Below are 25,499 nucleotides of genomic sequence, written 5' to 3'. Positions count from 1 at the left end.
CACTAAGGTGAACGATGGGAATCGGATCAGAGACCCCATTGAATCGGTTCTTTTGATTCACCCCATGAACAAGCTGCGTGGCGCACAGGAGTCGAGTTACCAGCCTATCAAAACTCATGAAGTGATTCCTTACCTCTCGAGTCTGGATGATTTGTTCGTTGTAACAAGGAAACCGGGTTGTCTCTCAGCTCGTTGAGTGTTATGAAACTGAAGACCGCATGTGCCATGTTGGATCCAAATTCCCGCTTACTTAGTGCAGGATAAGAACTCTGTGTGAGCCAAAATGGCGTCAGTTACATCCTCCAGACCAGAGCTATGTATCTCTGATCCAGACGGGGTGTACTTTCTAGAGAGCTGCATCACGCTGTCAGAAACTCAGATTACAAGTTTGTGCACCAGAATTATTATTTTTTATTTTTCTTACAGTTCTTAGTTTACTATGTACGTAACTTTGTGTAAGTCTGCCATACAAATAAATAATAAAATGAATCACTACTAGTTGTAGCCTCTGTGTGTTTGTTATTTTTTATACACATACTAAATGAATCACATCTATAGTTAAATATTTTGCACAAATTATGATTAATACTTCGAAGTCATCTTGAGTAAAGTCATCCAAATTACTAAATAATAATAATAATAATAATAATAATAATAATAATAATAATAATAATAATAATAATAATAATAATAATAATAATAATTGAGATACACACCTCATTTCCAAAATAAATAAATACAAACATATACTGGTATTGTAACGTTATTGTACCCAAGGCTTAATTATATAACTTGTGATTACATATTTGACCTTGAGGAATGAATGCATTTTATAGATGACGATTTACAACTACGGTTAAATATTTTATAATTTAATAATGACGGTGATTCACCTTAGTCCACAAGGTGACACGTAGTATCAGCTACGATACAACAACCTTTTAGGAGGATATTGCACATTCTAATGGATGACGTTCTTAAACGTCTATTATATATTACATTATTAAATATACATTTTGTAAATGTTATTTTACTGTGGTAAATACAAAATATATACACGTTTCAACTTTGCATATAAAATGTACATGCTGCGGTTATGGGTGTGCTTCAACGTGTGATTGATCACATGACTAATCCCTAAAGGTTTACTGGATAGAAGAGGAATTGGGCAAACAGCGTTTTGCTCTGTGCTGAATAAATACACTATGTAACACAATTTTTGTTCCTGGGTAGTAAGTGTTATTTCCTAATTGCTTATGCCTCAAAAGTATAGAAAATGGCTATTATTCCCCACAAACTTTGCTTTTGTGACCAGGAGTGATATTTTGAAATTTACCTATTTCCAATGAGAAAACGGGCGAATTTGTGTCTTTTTGTTCACATAAAGTCAGAAAAAACAACATATGAATCCAAATTAACATGTATTTATACTAAAGTAATACAAAAATGACTACAAAAGATTTAGAAGTGAGTAGTTTTTCGAGATTTACGATTATACTGTAAATCACTTTCACGAATCAGCCCCCAAATGTAGTCTCCCATCATGTTCTCGTTATACTGTCCTTCATTGACAGCTCATCCAGGAGCCTCAAAGCCGTGCCCATAATGGTAACAAGTACCCGTCTCTTCCCCTGGCTCACTCGGTGCACCTCAAAGAGGATTACAACAGCATCAAGACCTTGCTGGACGCCTTGAAGTATGATGAGTACGGCTGGGACCCCCGGAAGGTGCTGATGCCACCACTGCACATCAAATTGGGCCTAATGAAACAATTTGTCAGAGCTCTAGATAAGGAGTCGGCAACCTTCAAGTACCTTCAAGACTTCTTCCCTAAGCTGTCTGAGGCAAAGGTCAAAGCCGGTGTCTTCGTCGGACCACAGATAAAGAAGATCCTGGAGTGCAATGAATTCCCCAAGAAGCTCACTAGTAAGGAGAAAGCGGCTTGGAACAGCTTTGTCGCAGTGGTTCGGTGCTTCCTGGGCAATCACAAGGCCGAAAACTATGTGGAGCTGGTTGAGACTCTGGTGAAGAACTACGGCACAATGGACTGTAGGATGTCCCTCAAAGTCCATATCCTTGATGCTCATCTTGATAAATTCAAGGAGAACATGGGAGCATACTCGGAGGAGCAAGGCGAGCGCTTCCACCAGGATATACTGGACTTTGAACACCGCTACCAAGGACAGTTATGTTATCTCTACTGTTATGTTATCTCTAGGATTATATATATATATATATATATATATATATATATATATATATATATATATATATATATATATATATATTAATTTTTTTTTTTTTTTGTCAAACTATATTTAATGTTTATGAACCCAGTCAACCAAATATAGATTCTCCATCGCTTTTGTGATGTGCAGTTCGTGAATGACTCTTTCCGGTTGAAATAAACCTGCGTAAACAATCTTAATGCGGTCTACATTGATTGGTTTTGTGTCACTGAATCAGTGAATCAAATGAAAGAGATGAATCGACTCACCAAACTGAACCAAATGGAGACACTAAAAAGAATTGAACTGCCCATCATTGCTCCGCACTACTACCAGGCAAAGTTAGTAGATCACCGAGTCACTTACTGTCCCGCCCATCGAGCATGATTGACGGTAGCTCGAAATACAAGGGTGAAAAGATTGTGCCAAAATGAAAAGACGAAATAAAGAAAGAAATAAAAAACGAAATAAATACTTATTTATGTATTTACTTCGTTTTATATTTATTTATATTTGTATATTTATTTCGTTATTTATTTATTTCGAATTTTTATTTATTTTTTAATTTTGGCACAAATGTATCCTCCATACAGTACAGCAGCCACATCTACGAAATTTCCCAACGAGAAAATAAAAATGTCACATTTTTCATCTGGGTTTTCTGCGTTTACTCTAAAAATCTGGACAAATGGCGTCCCGACAGTACCTCGATCGGGACGCGGGACAAAGCCCCTAATACCGGGATTATGCCAATTTGATCTGGATGACTGGTCACCCTACATAGCCATACTTAAAAATAAAATAATAATAATAATAATAATAATAATAATAATAATAATAATAATAATAATAATAATAATAATAATATCACGCAATTACGTGATTACTATCGCGTAATTTTGTGATGGGAAATGATCGTGTAATTCGAGGTCCTTGTCCTCCATAAACACAAGGTGGCGTAGTCAAATTACTAACATCGATTTAGCTCTATGTATATAAAGACCTGCTACATGATCACATTTGCCCATGTAGAATATTTATGCTGTTCTATGTTGTTAAAGTAAATAAATACTGTTTGTTTTAAAACATTTTTTTGGTTGTACAATTAGTTACTAATAGTATACAAACAACACGACACTAGTATCACGTGACACACTTGCAGCAATTGAATGTTAAGTAAATGTGATGACGTGCAGTTGCGTATCATGACCACAAGGTGTCAGTAATAGATTTGATAGTAACCCAGCGAACACAATGATGTACCCTGAACGTTACGAGAATGTTATTCGAAAGTCAGGATAACATTAAGTAATGTTTAAAGAACATTTTTTGGAAGGTTTTCGTAACGTTACGAGAACGTTCGTAACTAATGTTATGAAATAACATTGACACTGCTTTCAGGTAACATTGCCAACGACACAAAATGATGAGTTTATTCCCAGTTAATTAGGATCCCTCTTGTAAATGTACTCCCTACTATCCTACCCGCCAATCTCCCGATCCTGCTCTCCTACAGCAGCGGTCTCTTCAATAAACACAAACACACAACTAACCCAATTACATGAGAGGATTCTGGAGATATCAAAAGCTCCGGGTACACAGCAACACACACACACACACACACACAGGTATGGAGAGGTCACATGAGGTTTATTATAAATGCATCCAAAACTGATGCTGAACTTGAAACCCAGAGTGTTTACAAGAATTCAAAAGCTCACTTCAGAGGAATGATTGCCCGGCTTCACTGTCAGTTCCACGAAGTTGCCTTGAAAAGAAAAGGGTTGGGTTAAAATGACAGTTTGGAGAAAGCACATGCACAAGTAAAAAGGTACGTTCACTTAGATTTGAATGAACATGAGCGTGATTCACCTGTCGCTCCTTTCCTCCTGTGTGAGGCGCGAATCTCAGCGTCTCTGCGATGAGGTCTTCCACGTCGCTGGCCTTCACACGTCTGTCCGGCCCATAAACTGCTTCTACAAAACAAAAGAGCTGGAGACAGAGATTAATAACCCTGAAAATAAGAGTCTAAACGGCCAAAAACATCATCCCAAAAGCTTTGTTCAAGATCATTCAAATTAAACTGTACAATGCTCATTTGCAGCAGCTTTTTCATTTATGTTAACAATTGAATGAAAAAGTCTTCCCTCGATATGAATTTACATATTTTCATAAACTAAATTAGACATAATCTACCTGGATGAGCCTTAAATTACAATATTGGAATACAAGAAATATGAAAATGGCAAATCTAAATATATATGAATATACAGAGAAAACAGAATTAGTGGAAATGATTCTGCAGAGACCCTGAAAAGGCTTTTTTCCTTTCCTGCCTTTAGGCTGTATTGAGCCCAGAGGGAATGTGACCTCAACGCCCCAGACCTGCCAACCTTGACATTTCTTTTTGAGTAGCACTCTTTCACGAGGACATCTCGGCTTCCCCTCAGAATCGCTTTAGGGTATCAAACAGCTAAATGCTACACTCTGGAGAGTTCTGAGGATGAAATTATCAGTAAAAAAATAATGAGATTAGCTATGATTGTTTCAGTTTAAATTTAATTTTGTTTACCTTAGTATAGATGAAACCTTTTTAATTTATACCAACTGAAAATTATTTCAAGTACAGAAAAGAGCCATTTTTGTAGTATGTTGGTATTTTATTTACTGTCAAAACAAAACAAATTGAAATGTATAAGCTTCTAAAAACAGAGAAACAAAGCACTTTCAAAAAATGGAAAAAAACCTTGTAAATAGTCACTGAGTCAGCACCAAATGTAATAGCTATCCACAAAGTGAGTGTTTGGAACAGCAAGGAATCCAACAGGTCAAACTGCACTTTCAGATCTTGAATGTTTAGCTTCAGAGGTGGCTGACTTGGCTTTCCTGAGCAAGGTGCCACTAAAGGTTTGTGTGCGACACACTTGCTGCTTCGCTGACATCATGACTTTGTGCGTTACCAGTGATCTTAGCATGTCTGTGCTCAGGCTGGCTCTGTGTTGGGTTTTGTTTTTGGTCTTCAAGCTGAACACTCTTTCACAGTCAGCATTACTGTGGAAGATGACCAAAATGCCGAGCGCGGTAACATTACAGTAATGCCCGATTCTTTTAGACAGAAATATAAAGTTTCCTTCTAAGGATTCCTGCTGATCCAGACAGGAGGGTAAAATGGATTTCAGCGATTAAAAGAGAAAAAAAACGAAAAAGACTGGACCCATTCCTTTGTAGTGAGCGCTTCATAAAAAGTTAATATCAGTAAGCATGTATTAGTAGTTCTGATATTACGTTATTATTATTAGTCGTAGTAGTATTAAGTCCCACGTTAAGTACGTTTTTTTCATAAATATTTAGCTATACAGTTAAACAGGTTTACACTTATGCGGGTCGATTATTCCCAGTCCTTACATAAAAATATTTTACCGTTAACAAAATCCATAATGCTACATGAAGGATCTTACTTAACTTCAATATAAAATCACAAACCAGCCGTTTATGACTTGTTTAAAGCACAATGAAACGGCATTTATGTACAATGTAATTGTACGCTACTTGCAAAGTAAACAGAAGCCTTACGTCCCTTAACCACGTTAACAATGTTAATGCTGCGCTCATTTTTATGAAATCGAATTTTACTGACATCCCTGTATGGTAACAGGCGTTTGTGAAAAACGGGACAACGAGCCAAAAACAGAATATTAAACTTCAATATTGTACTATATTATTATAATAAATTTCTGTACTTTACTCCCTCGCCATTCTCGTAAAATCCTCATTCAACTGTACTTTCTTTTCATGCGATGCAGTCAGGGCCGTGTTAAGCCCCGCCGTTCCTGTAAAGTCAAACTGATAACGGTTGGCTTATAAGAAAGCATGGACTAAACGAAACAATTTGCCTATTTTTAAAACATTTTGTGTCCTTTTGCATGCCGTAGTTACTTGACATAATTAAAAAAATCTTATGTTATCTAGACCCACTGGCGTTCAACTAAAATAAACTAAGCTGAGTAGCTAGCGGCAAACATGTCACGGAAATACGAGAGCGGTGCGAACAAAAGAAAAATCAATAAACTCAAACTAGCTAAAGCCGAGGAGGTTATACTGTAAACAGTATCCCAAAACTAACTAAACTCTTTAAAAGTCAGTGTCAGAAGAATGAAAGTGAGGAAGAGCCACCTGAGTCAGAGGAGCAAGCAGAGCGCGGCGAGTCGGTTAGCGCTGAGTGCACAGCCACTACAGCAGAGGAGAAAAATGAGAGCCAGCCATTGAACTGCCAAGGCGGGAGAAACTGACAGAACAGATAATGCTATTGCTAGCTCCAATACGGCATGTTGGGGTCCGATAACCGAGGAGGTGAGATCGCACTGGGTGAGCAAGGGCCCCCTTATTTGCCGGAATAAAGACAGTAATTTTTCCGCCTCAGTGAGAATTTAATGAATTACTGAATTATTTAATTTAATAACTGAATCATTTAAGTCTCATGTCGATTGAACATGACCTGCTTCGCCAAATGGACTTAACAGACATTATTAAGGAGTTCTCAAGTTTGAAAGCAAGAAGCATAAGATCTAGCAATGGTAAGTCAACGGTGTCTTTATACTCTGCACTGTTAAGGAGGCTTGAGAGTAGCGCTGACTACCCTATGTTTTTGTCTAATGTCACATCATGCTGCGCTGCCTGATAACATGGTCCCACCGACTACAACTCGCGTTGATTTAATTCGAAACGATGCGGTCGGTAATGAGAGCTAGTGGTAGTGCCGACTACCATACTGTTGTGCATGCCGTAGCTACTGTGATGTGAGTGGTAACGCTGTCCACTGCCTGTTCCAATGACGTGGTATTGTATGAGATTGTGCATGAGCGCAGAGTGTGGAGTAGTGGTCAGGGCTGTGGACTCTTGACCAGAGGGTCGTGGGTTCAATCCCAGGTGGGGGACACTGCTGCTGTACCCTTGAGCAAGGTACTTTACCTAGATTGCTCCAGTAAAAACCCAACTGTATAAATGGGTAATTGTATGTAAAAATAATGTGATATCTTGTAACAATTGTAAGTCGCCCTGGATAAGGGCGTCTGCTAAGAAATAAATAATAATAAATAAACATCAGCTGATTGTACAGTATTAATGGGGGGCTTCCAAGGGGGCCCCTGAAATGTTAGTAGGCCTGGATCCCAAATACCTTAATATGGGCCTGGATGCAGTTATCTAAACTGAGCTCGTTTTTCTTTAAAACGCAAGTGGGTTTTTACCCCAGACAAAAATGAATGCTTAAATAAAGCATTAATTAAAAAACAAAAGGCACCGTAGCCAGTTTGAAATAAATAATTTTCTCACAAGTCCCAGTACTTCACACTCCCTCCAGTGTGTCCGAAACTAGCAGTTGAAACACAAGCGAGTCAGCTCAACAAAGCCTGATAGGCTACAGCAGCATGGCAGGGATTATACAAAGAAACTGGGTGCTGGGAAACTCTGTCAGTCAACCACGATAACCTTTTTTTTTTTTTTTTTAAACGGAGGTTGGATCGTCAACTAAACTCAAAAGCTGATTGGTTATTCTATCACATAACTAAACTCGAAACCTGATTGGTTAATCTATCTTGTTTGCCTTGCCCTAATGCCGGCCCTGATTTTAGATGCAACACTTTAACTACAGGCAACATCATAGACGATGAGCGAAATATGGATTACGTATTATTGCGTGTCATCTCTGATAAAAGCGCACCCACGTATTACCAACTCAAAATGCGTAGCGGATACTCAAAATGCGTAGAGGTTAGCAGGTCTGCAATAAACTCATTTGTAAAAGTTAGTAAAGAATGGCGCTATATAATCTAAGGAAGCTGAATGTGAACTCCTAGCTGGAGCAACGAGAGAGGAAGAGAGGGGGCGGGGCAGAGAAGGAGGCGGAGACGCTGCTAGGCAACCGGCTCCTGAACATTCCACTCCGCTGAGCAGAGACCGTTAGGATTTAAAAATGCCAAAGTTCCGAGCGGCGTCAGGCGCTTCGTTTAATTAACACACCGTTGCTGACATACGTTTTAATTTTGAAGATAAATATATTTTAAATACTCAGATAGCACTGTATTAAAAAGCACTTTACTTCAGTTCCAGACCGTTTTCCAACAAATAAAAGAAGGTACGTATTTATAATAAGTATATTTGTTATGATATTAAGAGTAAACGAATGTGGTACAGTTGTGTATCATGTATTTGTTTATAAAATGTATTGAAAATGATATTTCAAAGTGTTTGAGGTGCAGACTCGCATAGGTGATTTGTAAAATCCAGTAGTGTTGTAGCTGTCCGTGTGTTTGTGTTGAGAACTGAGCAGCTACGAAATTACTGTGTTAGACACAATTAGATTAATATTGAATATAAACTCAATGGAAATGTAAGGCGCACTGAGGAATAAGCATGTATGTCTGTGTTAATCACTTTATAAAAATATTGTTCTTGATTATCCTTGTGTCTTTTTATTGCCTTCCCATACAGACAACAGCCTGCCACAGAAAACAAGCAGACATGCATCACCTGAGCTCCTTCAATCCAATGGTGAGCACCATGTCTATCACTAATTGTTAACAATCTTAAAACTCACAACTCCTGTATGTAGAAGCATTTTCATTAGCAAAGAATACTTAAAAGATGCAAGTTCACTTTACCAGCAGTGTGCACCCCGCTACCCAAAATGATATATCACACTCAAAAAAACAACAAATGTATAAATGCAGATTTCATTCTTATGCTATTCCCCGATCCCTGACAAGCAGACACACACAGATTGAATAAACATTCAGTTATGAGGTAGTTTTATCTGTCCATTTACAAAAAGAAAGTGAATCAGTTTTTAGTTTGCAGTTTCGTTTTCAAAGCTAGTGTGGGTGTTGAACCGCTTTCTGGCTGAGTGAAGTTTAAACAGCGAGTCTTACTACAGTCGGAGAGAGAATTAGTGTAGGGTGAGGTAAGGGGCCCCCCTTAAGGATAATTCATATCTGTCATATAAACGAATGTACATTTCAACCCTTTTTATGTTCTAAATAAACTTATATGCAGCCTCCATAGCTGAGTATAAGCAGGAGTCTCTAGTGATCTCATAAATGCACAAAAAAACAAAAATCACATTTCTGAGAAAGGGGGCTGCTTACCCCCACATGCCACTCCAATATATGTTCACTCAAAAACACACATCTCTCAAACATTTGAACTATACACTTCCATGTCCAGAAAAAAATTTCTTCAACTTAACTTTTTCAGACAAAATTATCTACACTATATTTCCAGTGTGGGATATCTTATTTTAATATTTAATCTCAAAGAAATCAAGCTGCAACTTGTCAATTTACTCAAACATTTACACATGTGTTAAGTTTCAATTAGCATGGAAATGCCCATATATACACACACACACATTGTAAATGCAGTCTACCTGCTGAGGTTTACTTTTCACACTTTTAACACACAGAGCCAGACACAGAAAGGTACTTTAGCACTTTTATTATTTACAATAACAAAGAAAATAAACAAAACAAAAACCAAACTCCTTTTCGGAGCACTAACTAAAACTTCCTCCGGCAACTAACTATGGCTGGACGGCTAAGCCGTTTACCAGCCAAAACAAGCCCCTTTTTAAACACACAGTTCACACACAGTACCTTCTTCAGGGCTCTTCAGCAGCTGGCTTGTGCTTCTTCAGCCAGTCTGCCTACAGCTGCTACTCCATCAGCCCTGACTGCAGTGCTTCTCCTGCTCCTATGCAGGGCTTAATTGGTCTCAGGTGCTTCCCATTTCCTCTGCAGTCCTGTTGCCTTCTGGGTAATGTAGTCCTGCTGGTTCCTACAGGACTACATTTTTTCCTCTTCCTCCCCCTACTCTGTCACAGTATATATTTGTGTATATATTGTGACCATAGACGTGGGCTGGTCACGAATGGTAAATATGTGGGTCCTAGCATATTAGGGTATACAGGACCGGGGCACTGGAAAGTGCCGGATTGAGCAGGGAAAGACTACATCTCCCAAGAGACAATGCGGGAGTTGTAGTTAATAGGGCCTACAAAAATGGCAGCCACCAAAGAAACTACAAGGACCAGGGGTACAAGGGTTTAATTGAAATGTAAACCAGCACAGCTGCAGGTGGTTAAGATGTGTTAGTTTTGTAAGTGGCTGGACTGGTTGACAATAAAAGGAAATTATCTCCTTTGTTCAGGGTCGAGCTGAGGGAGGCTTATGGTGGTTGCGGTTAGACTGTGTGGAAAAAGGAGAAATTAAGGAAAAGACAAAAAGAAATCCGGTGCAACAAGTTTAAAACTGGTAAGTAGCTTAGCTACCCAGTGAATAAGATAGATAAAGGGGGGGGAGTCAGATCTCCAAACTGAGTTAGATATTGTTTTGTTTTGTTTTGTTTGCTGTAAATAAATATACAGGCACCGTACTGTTTTATTTCATTTCTGTGGTCCTGTGATTCTGTCTTACACCAAAGGAGACAGTGAAGACGGTCCTGCAAGTGACAGACTTACCCCGGTGTGTCACAATATGTATTGCACTTTGTTCTTTATTGCTATTCATTTAATAGCAGTACTATATGTGTCCAGGTTTATACTGCAGTAGGGGGTTCACTCAATTGCAGGAAGGTTCACATTGTGTGTTTTTCACATCATTTCATGGAGTTATTTTATTGTATGTGTAAAACACTGTAGACACAATAAAAGGAGTAATGAAGTGGTGCCCCTCGATGTGCTATCCTCTAGAATCACAGCTGTGCAGGGCTTTGAGGTTGTGTTACTGGTAATATGTAGGCCTGGTGATTGCTTTTGTTGTTTTTATTTATCTTTGAAAGTCACCTTCTGGTACCATTTCACTGTGACAGACACGTTTACTGTAAAAGATAAGACCCCATTATTAACACATACAATTAATAATAATGAAACAGATCTGTTAACACGATAGCAACCTAAACTAAAGCTTTAACAGTATAGCAAATAAAGACTAACAACTGCAAGACAATAGCATTTATCTTTACCATGAAGCCTCCCACTTCACACTTCAGAATTGGGCACACACACAGACACACACTCTTTATTGCTAACTTCAATACATAATAAACTTGGCGTGTACTTTCGGCTGCTGAAATGCAGGTGAGCCTGCATCCTGTTGACAGTGCTATGGCAGGTGAGTCAGTCCCAGTGTGGCTCTACACCCTATTGACAGTGCTATGGCAGGTGAATCAGTCCCAGTGTGGCTCTACACCCTATTGACAGTGCTATGGCAGGTGAGTCAATCCCTGTGTGGCTTTACACCCTGTTGACAGTGCTATGGCAGGGGTTCCTATTCTTTCCCATCCTCTGTCCATACAGACAGACACACAAACACACACACTCTGACATACACACACAGTGTCAGTGCTATAACACAGTGTCTGTGTATTACTAGCTTCAGTACCCCAGGACTTTCAATTAGGTTTAAAGTATGTGGCACTTACAAGGTGGGAGAGAGTGGGAGAGGGGTGTCCCCGTCCCACTTGGACATTTTTTAAAAAGGGATTCAAATGGTATTTAATCCCAACACAGTGTGTTACGGGACTCCAGTATACAGAAAGAAAACACAAGAAGTTTATTTTATGCAGTTACATCGACTTTAAATGCATCAGCAATCTAGTACAGAGAGAACAAAATACAGTTCCATTAGTCTCTGTGAGGGCAGAGGCACACAGAAGCACACAGAGACACACAAGACACAGAGAGGCACATGAGACACACAGAGACACAGAGAAACACAGAGACACACAGAGGCACATGAGACACTCACACAGACACACAGAGGCACACAAGACACACAGAGAAACACATAGGCACACAGAGAGGCACAGAGACACACAGACACACAGAGGCACTGGAACAGATGGTCTTCTATCGCTGCTCCTCTTCTACGGCTGCTCACTAACCTATTCCTCACTCACTTCTTACACACCCTCTCACTACGTGACCTTGTGATCTAAACTCCTTCTTCAGCTTACTTTACAACTTATTTACAGCTTATTTTACAGCCTATTTTACAATCCTCCATCCTATCTCCTCAGGACACTGTTGATAGTTTCTGTGATTAACGTCTATTTCCGTGAGATATGGTGCAAATGTTTCATATCGTCCTCTAGCTCTCATTCACTCCTCTCGAGCTTGTTTTCAGAACAGAGACCACATGTGCAGTAATATTAACCCATAGCTTTTAACACCTTCAGTTCACTTTCCTGCACCTCTCTGTTACACTTTGGCATGAGCATTCTTTAGAACAACATTATAAGAGTTTAGAAATCCAGATCTGCCTTTCCCTCTCCTTCTCTCTTCCAACCCTAACCTCTCCTTCTCTCTTCCAACCCTAACCTCTCCTTCTCTCTTCAAACCCTAACCTCTCCTTCTCTCTTCTAACCCTAACCTCTCCTTCTCTCTTCAAACCTTAACCTCTCCTTCTCTCTTCAAACCCTAACCCTAACCTCTCCTTCTCTCTTCTAACCCTAACCCTAACCTCTCCTTCTCTCTTCAAACCCTAACCTCTCCTTCTCTCTCCTAACCCTAACCTCTCCTTCTCTCTTCACACCCTAACCTCTCCTTCTCTCTTCAAACCCTAACCTCTCCTTCTCTCTTCTAACCCTAACCTCTCCTTCTCTCTTCTAACCCTAACCTCTCCTTCTCTCTTCAAACCCTAACCTCTCCTTCTCTCTTCAAACCCTAACCTCTCCTTCTCTCTTCTAACCCTAACCTCTCCTTCTCTCTTGTAACCCTAACCTCTCCTTCTCTCTTCTAACCCTAACCTCTCCTTCTCTCTTCAAACCCTAACCTCTCCTTCTCTCTTCAAACTCTAACCTCTCCTTCTCTCTTGTAACCCTAACCTCTCCTTCTCTCTTGTAACCCTAACCTCTTCTTCTCTCTTCTAACCCTAACCTCTTCTTCTCTCTTCAAACCCTAACCTCTCCTTCTCTCTTCAAACCCTAACCTCTCCTTCTCTCTTCAAACCCTAACCTCTCCTTCTCTCTTCTAACCCTAACCTCTCCTTCTCTCTTGTAACCCTAACCTCTCCTTCTCTCTTCTAACCCTAACCTCTCCTTCTCTCTTCAAACCCTAACCTCTCCTTCTCTCTTCAAACTCTAACCTCTCCTTCTCTCTTGTAACCCTAACCTCTCCTTCTCTCTTGTAACCCTAACCTCTTCTTCTCTCTTCAAACCCTAACCTCTCCTTCTCTCTTCAAACCCTAACCTCTCCTTCTCTCTTCAAACCCTAACCTCTCCTTCTCTCTTCTAACCCTAACCTCTCCTTCTCTCTTCTAACCCTAACCTCTCCTTCTCTCTTCAAACCCTAACCTCTCCTTCTCTCTTCTAACCCTAACCTCTCCTTCTCTCTTCAAACCCTAACCCTAACCTCTCCTTCTCTCTTCTAACCCTAACCTCTCCTTCTCTCTTCAAACCCTAACCTCTCCTTCTCTCTTCAAACCCTAACCTCTCCTTCTCTCTTCAAACCCTAACCCTAACCTCTCCTTCTCTCTTCAAACCCTAACCTCTCCTTCTCTCTTCTAACCCTAACCTCTCCTTCTCTCTTCAAACCCTAACCCTAACCTCTCCTTCTCTCTTCTAACCCTAACCTCTCCTTCTCTCTTCTAACCCTAACCTCTCCTTCTCTCTTCAAACCCTAACCCTAACCTCTCCTTCTCTCTTCTAACCCTAACCTCTCCTTCTCTCTTCTAACCCTAACCTCTCCTTCTCTCTTCAAACCCTAACCTCTCCTTCTCTCTTCAAACCCGAACCTCTCCTTCTCTCTTCAAACCCTAACCTCTCCTTCTCTCTTCTAACCCTAACCTCTCCTTCTCTCTTCAAACCCTAACCCTAACCTCTCCTTCTCTCTTCTAACCCTAACCTCTCCTTCTCTCTTCTAACCCTAACCTCTCCTTCTCTCTTCTAACCCTAACCTCTCCTTCTCTCTTCAAACCCGAACCTCTCCTTCTCTCTTCAAACCCGAACCTCTCCTTCTCTCTTCTAACCCGAACCTCTCCTTCTCTCTTCAAACCCTAACCTCTCCTTCTCTCTTCAAACCCTAACCTCTCCTTCTCTCTTCCAACACTAACCTCTCCTTCTCTCTCCTAACCCTAACCTCTCCTTCTCTCTTCAAACCCTAACCTCTCCTTCTCTCTTCAAACCCTAACCTCTCCTTCTCTCTTCAAACCCTAACCTCTCCTTCTCTCTTCAAACCCTAACCTCTCCTTCTCTCTTCAAACCCTAACCTCTCCTTTTCTCTTCAAACCCTAACCTCTCCTTCTCTCTTCAAACCCTAACCTCTCCTTCTCTCTTCTCTCCTCCCTGTTTCTTTCAGTGTTCTCCTCTCCCTCAACCCCATCTCCCTTCCAGGCTCTTCCACCCTCTGTCTCCTTCCCTCTCTCTCTCCCCTCCACTGTCCTTCTCTTTTCCACTCTCCTGTAATCTCAATGGGAATGCATATGCCAGGTTATCACTATTTAGTATTAGTGTCTGTGTTACACTTTTACACATATCTACAGAACCGTATCCACTTGTGTTGAAAATGGACTGTTAGCTGAAGAAAAAAAACAGAAACATTGTATTACTATTTATTTTTAATTTTCCAGAATAGACTTTAACTCACTCATGAGCTCCAGTTCTGTGAAAAGGATCATGTGTTGGTTTGTTTTATGAGGCGTGTCTGAACCAGGTACACATTCTTTCACTGGCAGACAGTGTGTGGGCGTGTTCCTCAAGGGCTGTTTCTCAGGGAACGGTGCAATAAAACCAGGAATTGTACTTTGACCTGTACTTTAGCTTTAGACAGGCTACTTCAGGCTAGAAAGCTGATCAAACAGATGGGAAGTTCTTTTCAGAGTGTGTAAATCTTTAGAATACACTTCTCATATCTAAACTCAGCTGTACTGATGCGGTTTAAAAAGCTGTTTCTATTTTATTCTTAATAGAGTTTGAGATCTGAACTGAAGCACAAGGAGGTGCAGGTGAAAGTGAAAGCAGGTAAGCAGACTCTAAATCTGTGTGTTTAAAGTTACAATAGCTAATAGAACAGATCTCTTCAACAGTAGCGTGGTTCTGAAAAATCTAGCGTTACCCATCCCCGCGTGCTGCTACAGCTGTTTAAATACGTACCTGTAATTATTCTTTTGATTGTTAACATCCTGACAACTTTTTACACTTATAACTTTAAAGTGTGTTTCAAAGCTCTTTTCAAAATGGCCTCTCTAGTGCACTGATAGTGGAAGGATTATTGCCCACATTGTCAAACAGGGAACACAGCGATAACGATCCATGATGTGATACGGAACAGAAAAGCCAGAGCACTTACAGACTTGGTTTGTTAAAGAGCAATGTAATGAGGAAGACACAGTCTGTGATTGAGATGAGAAGTGATACTGGTCAATGGGATGTGGTTTACAGTGAGAAAGAGCAATGCAATGAAGACACTGTCTGTGATTGAGATGAGAAGTGATACTGGTCAATGGTATGTGGTTTACAGTGAGAAAGAGTAATGCAATGAAGACACAGTCTGTGATTGAGATGAGAAGTGATACTGGTCAATGGTATGTGGTTTACAGTGAGAAAGGTAAATCAGTAGCTATGTAGTCCGAGGATCTGGAATCAATTCATTAAATGATGTGACTCCACATAGTGTGAAACACTGCAATGGAAAAAAGGTGTGTGTGATTTTTATCTGTTTTTTACCTGGAGCTCAAACCCCGTAAATTATCATTGAGGAGAGGAGCCTGTTTGTGAACGCTATCGAGTCAAACCCCATAGATTATCATTGAGGAGAGGAGCCTGTTTGTGAACGCTATCGAATCAAACCCCATAGATTATCATTGAGGAGAGGGGTCTGTTTGTGAACGCTATCGAGTCAAACCCCATAGATTATCATTGAGGAGAGGAGCCTGTTTGTGAACGCTATCGAGTCAAACCCCATAGATTATCATTGAGGAGAGGAGCCTGTTTGTGAACGCTATCGAGTCAAACCCCATAGATTATCATTGAGGAGAGGAGCCTGTTTGTGAACGCTATCGAATCAAACCCCATAGATTATCATTGAGGAGAGGGGTCTGTTTGTGAACGCTATCGAGTCAAACCCCATAGATTATCATTGAGGAGAGGAGCCTGTTTGTGAACGCTATCGAGTCAAACCCCATAGATTATCACTGAGGAGAGGAGCCTGTTTGTGAACGCTATCGAGTCAAACCCCATAGATTATCATTGAGCTGGAGAGGAGCCTGTTTGTGAACGTTATTGAGTCAAACCCCATAGATTATCACTGAGGAGAGGAGCCTGTTTGTGAACGCTATCGAGTCAAACCCCATAGATTATCATTGAGCTGGAGAGGAGCCTGTTTGTGAACGCTATTGAGTCAAACCCGACAGATTATCATTGAGGAGAGGAGCCTGTTTGTGAACGCTATCGAGTCAAACCCCATAGATTATCATTGAGGAGAGGAGTCTGTTTGTGAACGCTATCGAGTCAAACCCCATAGATTATCATTGAGGAGAGGAGTCTGTTTGTGAATGCTATCGAGTCAAACCTCATAGATTATCATTGAGCTGGAGAGGAGTCTGTTTGTGAACGCTATCGAGTCAAACCCCATAGATTATCATTGAGGAGACGAGTCTGTTTGTGAACGCTATCGAGTCAAACCCCATAGATTATCACTGAGGAGAGGAGCCTGTTTGTGAACGCTATCGAGTCAAACCCCATAGATTATCATTGAGGAGAGGAGCCTGTTTGTGAACGCTATCGAGTCAAACCCCATAGATTATCATTGAGGAGAGGAGCCTGTTTGTGAACGCTATCGAGTCAAACCTCATAGATTATCATTGAGCTGGAGAGGAGTCTGTTTGTGAACGCTATCGAGTCAAACCCGACAGATTATCATTGAGGAGAGGAGTCTGTTTGTGAACGCTATCGAGTCAAACCCCATAGATTATCATTGAGGAGAGGAGTCTGTTTGTGAACGCTATCGAGTCAAACCCCATAGATTATCATTGAGGAGAGGAGCCTGTTTGTGAACGCTATCGAGTCAAACCCCATAGATTATCATTGAGGAGAGGAGCCTGTTTGTGAACGCTATCGAGTCAAACCCCATAGATTATCATTGAGGAGAGGAGCCTGTTTGTGAATGCTATCGAGTCAAACCCCATAGATTATCATTGAGCTGGAGAGGAGCTTGTTTGTGAATGCTATCGAGTCAAACCCCATGGATTATCATTAAAGAGAGGAGCCTGTTTGTGAACGCTATCGAGTCAAACCCCATAGATTACACTATGTAACACAATTTTTGTTCCTGGGTAGTAAGTGTTATTTCCTAATTGCTTATGCCTCAAAAGTATAGAAAATGGCTATTATTCCCCACAAACTTTGCTTTTGTGACCAGGACAGTGCTATTTTGAAATTTACCTATTTCCAATGAGAAAACAGGCGAATTTGTGTCTTTTCGTTCACATAAAGTCAGAAAAAAAACAACATATGAATCCAAATTAACATGTATTTATACTAAAGTAATACAAAAATGACTACAAGTGACTACAGTGAGTAGTTTTTCGAGATTTACGATTATACTGTAAATCACTTTCACGAATCAGCCCCCAAATGTAGTCTCCCATCATGTTCTCGTTATACTGTCCTTGGTAGCGGCGTTCAAAGTCCAGTATATCCTGGTGGAAGCGCTCGCCTTGCTCCTCCGAGTACGCTCCCATGTTCTCCTTGAATTTATCAAGATGAGCATCAAGGATATGGACTTTGAGGGACATCCTACAGCCCATTGTGCCGTAGTTCTTCATCAGAGTCTCAACCAGCTCCACATAGTTTTCGGCCTTGTGATTGCCCAGGAAGCCCCGAACCACTGCGACAAAGCTGTTCCAAGCCGCTTTCTCCTTACTAGTGAGCTTCTTGGGGAATTCATTGCACTCCAGGATCTTCTTTATCTGTGGTCCGACAAAGACACCGGCTTTGACCTTTGCCTCAGACAGCTTAGGGAAGAAGTCTTGAAGGTACTTGAAGGCTGCCGACTCCTTATCTAGAGCTCTGACAAATTGTTTCATAAGGCCCAATTTGATGTGCAGTGGTGGCATCAGCACCTTCCGGGGGTCCACCAGTGGCTCCCACTTGACGTTGTTCCTCCCCACAGAGAACTCGGTCCGCTGTGGCCAGTCCCGCCTGTGGTAGTGCGCCTTGGTGTCCCTGCTGTCCCAAAGGCAAAGATAGCAAGGAAACTTGGTAAAACCACCTTGGAGACCCATCAGGAATGCCACCATTTTGAAGTCTCCTATTACCTCCCAGCCGTACTCATCATACTTCAAGGCATCCAGCAAGGTCTTGATGCTGTTGTAATCCTCTTTGAGGTGCACCGAGTGAGCCAGGGGAAGAGACGGGTACTTGTTACCATTATGGAGCAGCACGGCTTTGAGGCTCCTGGATGAGCTGTCAATGAAGAGGCGCCACTCATTCTGGTTACAGGTGATTCCGATTGCCTCGAACAGACTGGTCACATTGTGGCAGAAGCAGAGCCCATCTTGACGGGTGAAGAAGCTGGAAAAAGGTTGGTGACGCTTCCTCTGATCTGCGACTTGCACACTTTCATCCAACAAGTTCCACTGCTTGAGCCTAGACGTCAAAAGCTCGGCATTGGACTTGGTGAGACCAAGATCTCTAATCAAGTCGTTGAGGTCTTTTTGGTTGGGGTAGTATGGGTTTCTCTCCTCAGCTCCACCTCTGAAATTGTCATCTGGATCTACAACGTCTTCCTCGCTCTCTGACTTGCTGCTCTCTTCTAAAGACGGCTGCTCTCTCCGGAGGAGTGGGTACGGGGAGCTCATGGCAGTGTGGCACCGGGGCGATGGATGAAGGAAGGTCTGGATACGTGATAGCAGGTGCATTCTTGCCAGTCCGACGTTTGGAAGGGTCCACCATGCAGAAGTAGCAGTTGCTTGAGTGGTCAGTGGGTTCCCGCCAAATTCTTGGGATAGCGAACTTCATGGATCTCTTTTCCCCTCTGTACCATCCTACAAAAATACATTTATTTCACCCATGACTAATGTGTAAGAAATTCCTCGCAACATTTTTCATATATGATATTTTTTTTTCAATAACATTGAAAATTGTAAAACATTTTAAAATTAAAAACTTTTACAATTTAAAAAATTTTAACAAATTTTATAACATAAAATTCCGAGCAACAATTGTCCATCTTACCTTCCAGAGTTTTTTTGCAGTGCTCGCAGGTGAAATGAGGTGCCCAGGGTTTGTCTTGATCCCCGACAGGCATGCCGAAATATGCCTTGTAGGCCTCACACATCTTAGCAGATGCTTCCACAGAGTACTTTTTCGCTCTTGTCTTGATAAATTGGCCGGATGCTTGCAGCCTCTTGATGCCATCTCAGAAAAATGCAGATATGTATCCACTTAGGCAGCTGGAACTAAACTGAACTGGTGGGCTTAAGGCCCCTGTATTTATACTACTATTTATATTACTGGAAAGTTCTAGAAAGTTCTAGAAGTTACTCCAAGTTTACTCAGCACTGAATCTATCTGGAATGTTCTGGAAAATAGGTAAATTTCAAAATATCACTGTACTGGTCACAAAAGCAAAGTTTGTGGGGAATAATAGCCATTTTCTATACTTTTGAGGCATAATCAATTAGGAAATAACACTTACTACCCAGGAACAAAAAAAAAATAAAAAATTGTTACATGGTTGTATTGAAGAAGACTGGCCCCTCCCCCTGCAGCCATTTTAAATGCAGTTCTCTGTTTATAAGCACAGCGTCATGGCAACAGACATCATGCTGCTCATGTTCAGCTCTGGGTGCGTTAAGTAAGTGAGCCTCTCAGAGTGAGGACGCTCTGAAAGCACACCGAGCAGATTTAAATGACTTCACACTCTGGGTACGTTAAGTAAGCGAGCCTCTCAGAGTGAGGACGCTCTGAAAGCACACCGAGCAGATTCAAATGACTTCACACTCTGGGTACGTTAAGTAAGCGAGCCTCTCAGAGTGAGGACGCTCCGAAAGCACACCGAGCAGATTTAAATTACTTCACATTTAAAAATGGCGAATAATAATGATTTACTTGTTTGTGTTTCTGAAGTGATGGTAGATGAAATGGCCCCCGTGTGAAGTTACTGTCCCCTGCTGGACCTCGCTGAGTTCGGGGCTCTGTTTGGACTGAAACTCATATCTGGCTGTGTTTAATACCGGCAATACCGACGTTAATAATGAATAATATTAATACTACAAGCCTAATAATAATAATACATTAATAACTATAAAACAGCTCTACATTAAAAAAAAATGAAATTAAATGCTACAAATTCGAAAACAATTTTTACCATGTTATTTAGCCAATTAATGCATAACTTCATAACTTCGAAACCAGTTCATCGTTCTTGACAGACGTATTTGTCAATCCTGCCTGTGATCTCCACTTGTTTCCTGCAGGTGTCCAGTCCGTCCGCTCACTCTGATCCCTGATGAGAAATGCTCAGGAGCGGCTCTGAGCGGCTCAGCGGGAGCGGCACGGAGCGAGTCGTGAAGCTGATTCTTTTACTGAGCCGCTCACTTACTTAACAAACCCACTGTAAGTTTCAGCCTCTTCATAAGTTGACTGATTTTTGCTTCCAGTTATTTTCAAGTGTTTTGGTTCAAATCAGACTGGAGTAGACATGGATTATTATTTTTTTAACAATTCTTCAGTATGTCGAGATTTATCAAATGTAATCAAGATTCAAACACGATCTTGTTTAAATAATCCTAGGGAAATGGCACAACTCGGTTTGCACAGGATTTGATACACGCTGAAAAAACAAGACCCCACTTCATAGTCAGTATTTCATGTCTGCCCAGCACTTGTAGACCAGATTCCTGTCTCTTAGACATTTGAACATGTATGTCAAACTTTTATCAACGGCTACTACTGCATATTAAAATGTACATGCCATTCATTTCAACCATATCATGTGTAATATGAGGTCTGCTGCTGTATTATTATTATTATTATTATTATTATTATTATTATTATTATTATTATTATTATTATTATTATTATTGTTGTTGTTTCTGCTACAGGTCACGTCCACACGTCCATTGTCCCCCATATTTTATAATGATAAATAAATCTAACTACCTCGACAGACTGATATAATCTAATGTGTCAACTATAAGGAAAACCTCAAGATCTTTACAAAATGACAAGAATTACAGATGACATGAAAATCACGTGATGTAGAAATGTCATTGGATATTAAAAAAACATTTTTATTTTATTTTATTTTTACTTTTGCTGGGATACTTGTCAGGTCGGTGATACCATAAGTATAGAGTTTAGAATCATAAACCGTGCATTTAAAATGCCAGTATAACACATGTATTATTTCACTGTCAAAATACACACCTTTAACACTGCCTGTTCTTTATTGATATGCACTTCAAAATATTTGTGTTAACCGTTGTCATAATGTCTTAGAATACTACATACATATTTAGAATTACAGATCAATGTTATTAGTCGTTCATTATTTTGTGTATCAGCCTCCACACAAAGCCGAGCGCAGTGCGGTATACTGTAATGATGCTCCAGTCAGTCTGCCCGGACTGCACCTGAACCATCTTAAAAACACGAAGCCTCCAATAAGCTCATTTGTAAAAGTTAGTAAAGAATGGCGCTATATAATCTAAGGAAGCTGAATGTGAACTCCTAGCTGGAGCAACGAGAGAGGGAGAGAGGGGGCGGGGCAGAGAAGGAGGCGGAGACGCTGCTAGGCAACCGGCTCCTGAACATTCCACTCCGCTGAGCAGAGACCGTTAGGATTTAAAAATGCGAAAGTTCCGAGCGGCGTCAGGCGCTTCGTTTAATTAACACACCGTTGATGATATTTTAATTTTGAAGATAACCATATTTTAAATTCTCAAATAGCTCTGTATTAAAAAATACTTCAGTTCCAGACCGTTTTCCAACAAATAAAAGAAGGTATGATATTAAGGTACGGTATGATATTAAGACTAAGCCTATTAATGTAATTCAAGTTGCTGGTGCTGTTTGATGTATTATTTATTTATTTATGTAGAAAATGTTGTAGTATTTCATTTAAATATATATATATATATATATATATATATTTCATTGTTTTCACAAAATAACCTCCATACATTATCAGTTCATCTGCTAGTGTAATGAAATCACAGATATTAGTCAGTAAAGCCCCTTTCACGCTGGCATGCTCTACCCGGGTCGGACTATCTCCTGGACGTGACCTGTAGCAGAAACAATAATACAGCAGCAGCGTCATATATTACACATGATGTGGTTAAAATCAATGGCATGTACATTTTAATATGCAGTAGTAGCTGTTGATAAGAATTTGACATATTTGCCAGTGTGAAAGGGGTTTAATTAATACATACACGCTGTGGTGACTTTAAGAAGTTAAAATGAAAGGCTCGATTAAAGTTTAACCAAACAAATAAATAACTACATTAATAACACTATGAAACAAAAGTACGTTTTGGTAGCTCATTCTTATTTAAATTACAAAATGTGACGCGTTTTAGAAAGGGGCTGTGACAGAGACAAAGTGATTCTTGGTGTACATCTCCCTCCTGAGCTGTGAGGGCGCTGTGTAAAGGGAACAGAGTGCCCTGGACTGGATGGCCAGACAATTCATTCCCAGGGTTAGGTGGAAGTTGGTCATCTAGAAAGGGGGCGGAGCTCCGGTACACTAAATCATCGACCTGGAAGGGAAATGATGTGGCAGCCGCGGATTGGAGGAGCTGTTGCACTTGTTAACCAAGGGGTCATGATAGATGGTACAAAAGGAGATGGAGCGATGTGATCTGTTCCTTTGTAATGGTTAAAGCTAACTGGAAGGAGAGCTGTATTGTGAGCCGTGAGTGTTTTGTTTGTCGTGTCTAAATTGTACTTGTTTGTTATTTAGACGGCTAACACGATCTGGAGCTGTCGCCAAAGGCCAGCACTAAACCCGGACAACACTTCACTATTTCACAGAGAACTGTAATTGCACCATGAGCACTTTAGCACTCACTGTGGACTTGTGTTTGTGTTTGTGTTTCGTGTGAGGACTGTTTATTATTTCGGGACAAACCCGCGGATTACAGTAAAGCAATACACTCCGCTGCATTGCTTTTCATTGTTATTATTTACTGTGTGTTTTGTGTCATCAGACACTGGGATATAAAATAAAACACCATTGCACCTGGATTATTGTTTATTGATCACCTGCACACTGTTAACCACTTTGCCACAGGGACTTAAAAACTAACTGGCATATAAATCTAAATTCTATTTAAAACTGTTTGAGGGGCAGACTAGGACAGCCAGAAAGCTGACGTAATGTACATTGCTGACAGATAACATTTGGAGGGCGTGTACAAGAACAGAGATTTTCTTTCAAGCATAAAGAAGGTAAATCACATGAATACTGTATTTACATATCTTCTGGCGGATTGATTTGGAGCAGTGATTAAACAGTTTGAAAGATAACATCAAAAGTCCTTTACCGGAGATTAAGGCCCTCGTAATGATCAAACTATTCAATTTTGTTAGCGCTCCAAAACCATAGGATTTATTTGAGTTTTGTATTGTTTGTTAAAAGATGCCGTGTTCCCATTGGAAAAGAGACACGTGGAACAAATAAACATACAGGCACCGTCCTGTTTAAACCCCTCCTTTATCCACCAAAGACGTGTTAGGAACCCAGAACTGTGTTCAGTTATACTTAGTGTTCCACATTTTCAATTTTTATCTTAACACATTTTTCACAGGAATTTTTTGGAGTTTATTTTACATAAATTAAAATAGGGATAAAATCAGTAAAGATTTGTTTTTAATTGAAACATCAGTATACACACTGCATCAGCTGAGAATCCAGTAACGTGGTGCGTAGGTCAGGCAAGTCCAGTGCATAGTAGGAGGGGATCAAGAGATCTACAAGTGCAGTCTAAGCAGGGGGGTGTGTCTCCCAAGCACTGAAAATCATGTGCCACAATCTTCACCTCTGTACTGTGTACCGTTTTCTCAGTTAAGACACTGCATAGTGGCACAAGCACTGATTTTTAGTGATCAAAGCCATTTGAATTACAGGCAATGTATCTGTCAGTCTATCTGTTCAGTGAGAGGATTGAGAGGCGTGTGACTGAGCCTGCTGTCATTGCCACCTTACCCTGGTAGCTTTTCAGTTGAAACAGAGAAAGTTAACATTCAGGATTACTTGCCATTAGTTCACCTGTATGGATTGTGCTTTCAGTTTCTACAGACACAGCAGAGAGACACCCAGCATTGAAAACAAGACCCTGACACTCAGAAGCTGTGTGGCTCGCACCTTTTAAAAGGTAAGTTACAATGTTGTTTTATTAAGGAAATGTGTAGAAAGGACCTTAAAATGTAACAACTTCTTAGAGCTGATTGATTTGAAACCTGTTCCCTGTAGAGGAACTACAGGGCATATTGTGAAGCCAGAGCAAAAGCAAAGGCCCATTTTCAGATAGGATTAAAATCGTATGAACATTATAAAACTAACAGGAAACTAGATTTTGTGAATAAAATCAAAGCACATCAATGATCGTGTTGAAACCGCAGAATCTAAACCCTGTATCGAGAAAGGCTGCATTCTGTCATTTTAATGTTATTTTGTGTTCCTGTAACATGACCCATATGTTGATTTCTGGCACTTCTGGTGAGGAGGAGTCAGAAAACAGTGTGTGAGACGTGATGGTGATAATCGTAATGAAACAGTAGGGTTCATGTATAAGTTAATACATTGTGTGTCGGGTGTATCTTATTGTATAAGAGATGTCATTTCATGCATTTAGTGAGACACGACTACAAAGCACAGCTAATGAAGAATCTCCACAAAAACACAATCACATAAAACAAGGGGGTTCACTTTTGAATTGTGTGAATGTTCTGTACACAGGATGGCATCTGTATAAGGGAGAGCCTGTCACAGGGATGTGTTGTACAAGGGATAGCCTGTCACAGGGATGTGTTGTACAAGGGATAGCCTGTCACAGGGATGTGTTGTACAAGGGATAGCCTGTCACAGTGATGTGTTGTATAAGGGATATCCTGTCACAGTGATGTGTTGTATAAGGGAGAGCCTGTCACAGGGATGTGTTGTATAAGGGATAGCCTGTCACAGTGATGTGTTGTACAAGGGATAGCCTGTCACAGGGATGTGTTGTATAAGGGATAGCCTGTCACAGGGATGTGTTGTACAAGGGAGAG

The 25,499-nt window shown here is 40.5% G+C and overlaps 2 protein-coding genes and 1 long non-coding RNA gene across 3 annotated transcripts in view; 1 reads left to right on the top strand and 2 right to left on the bottom strand.

Moving 5' to 3' along the window:
* Positions 1–25,499, bottom strand: part of LOC117424012 (butyrophilin subfamily 1 member A1-like) — a 403,039-nt gene that overhangs the window by 262,035 nt on the left and 115,505 nt on the right. The gene's annotated exons all lie outside the window — the stretch shown is intronic.
* On the bottom strand, positions 3,520–6,138 carry LOC131709403 (uncharacterized). The gene is made up of 3 exons (XR_009311504.1): positions 5,974–6,138; positions 4,101–4,220; positions 3,520–3,996 (listed from the first exon to the last, which is right to left on the bottom strand). It is a non-coding gene; the product is annotated as an uncharacterized LOC131709403 (long non-coding RNA).
* The window catches only part of LOC131709362 (nuclear factor 7, ovary-like), a 50,592-nt gene continuing 40,027 nt past the window's right edge, over positions 14,935–25,499 (top strand). The window contains exons 1-2 of the mRNA XM_059011838.1: positions 14,935–15,239; positions 24,520–24,604. The gene's annotated coding sequence lies outside the window, so the exon portion shown is untranslated. The remainder of the gene's footprint in view (positions 15,240–24,519; positions 24,605–25,499) is intronic.

The sequence above is a fragment of the Acipenser ruthenus genome, chromosome 43 (genome assembly GCF_902713425.1).
Source record: "Acipenser ruthenus chromosome 43, fAciRut3.2 maternal haplotype, whole genome shotgun sequence".
In the NCBI taxonomy this organism is placed as follows: Eukaryota; Metazoa; Chordata; class Actinopteri; order Acipenseriformes; family Acipenseridae; genus Acipenser; species Acipenser ruthenus.
Note: the sequence above shows the minus strand (reverse complement) of the source record. Positions and strands in the feature narration are given on the sequence as shown.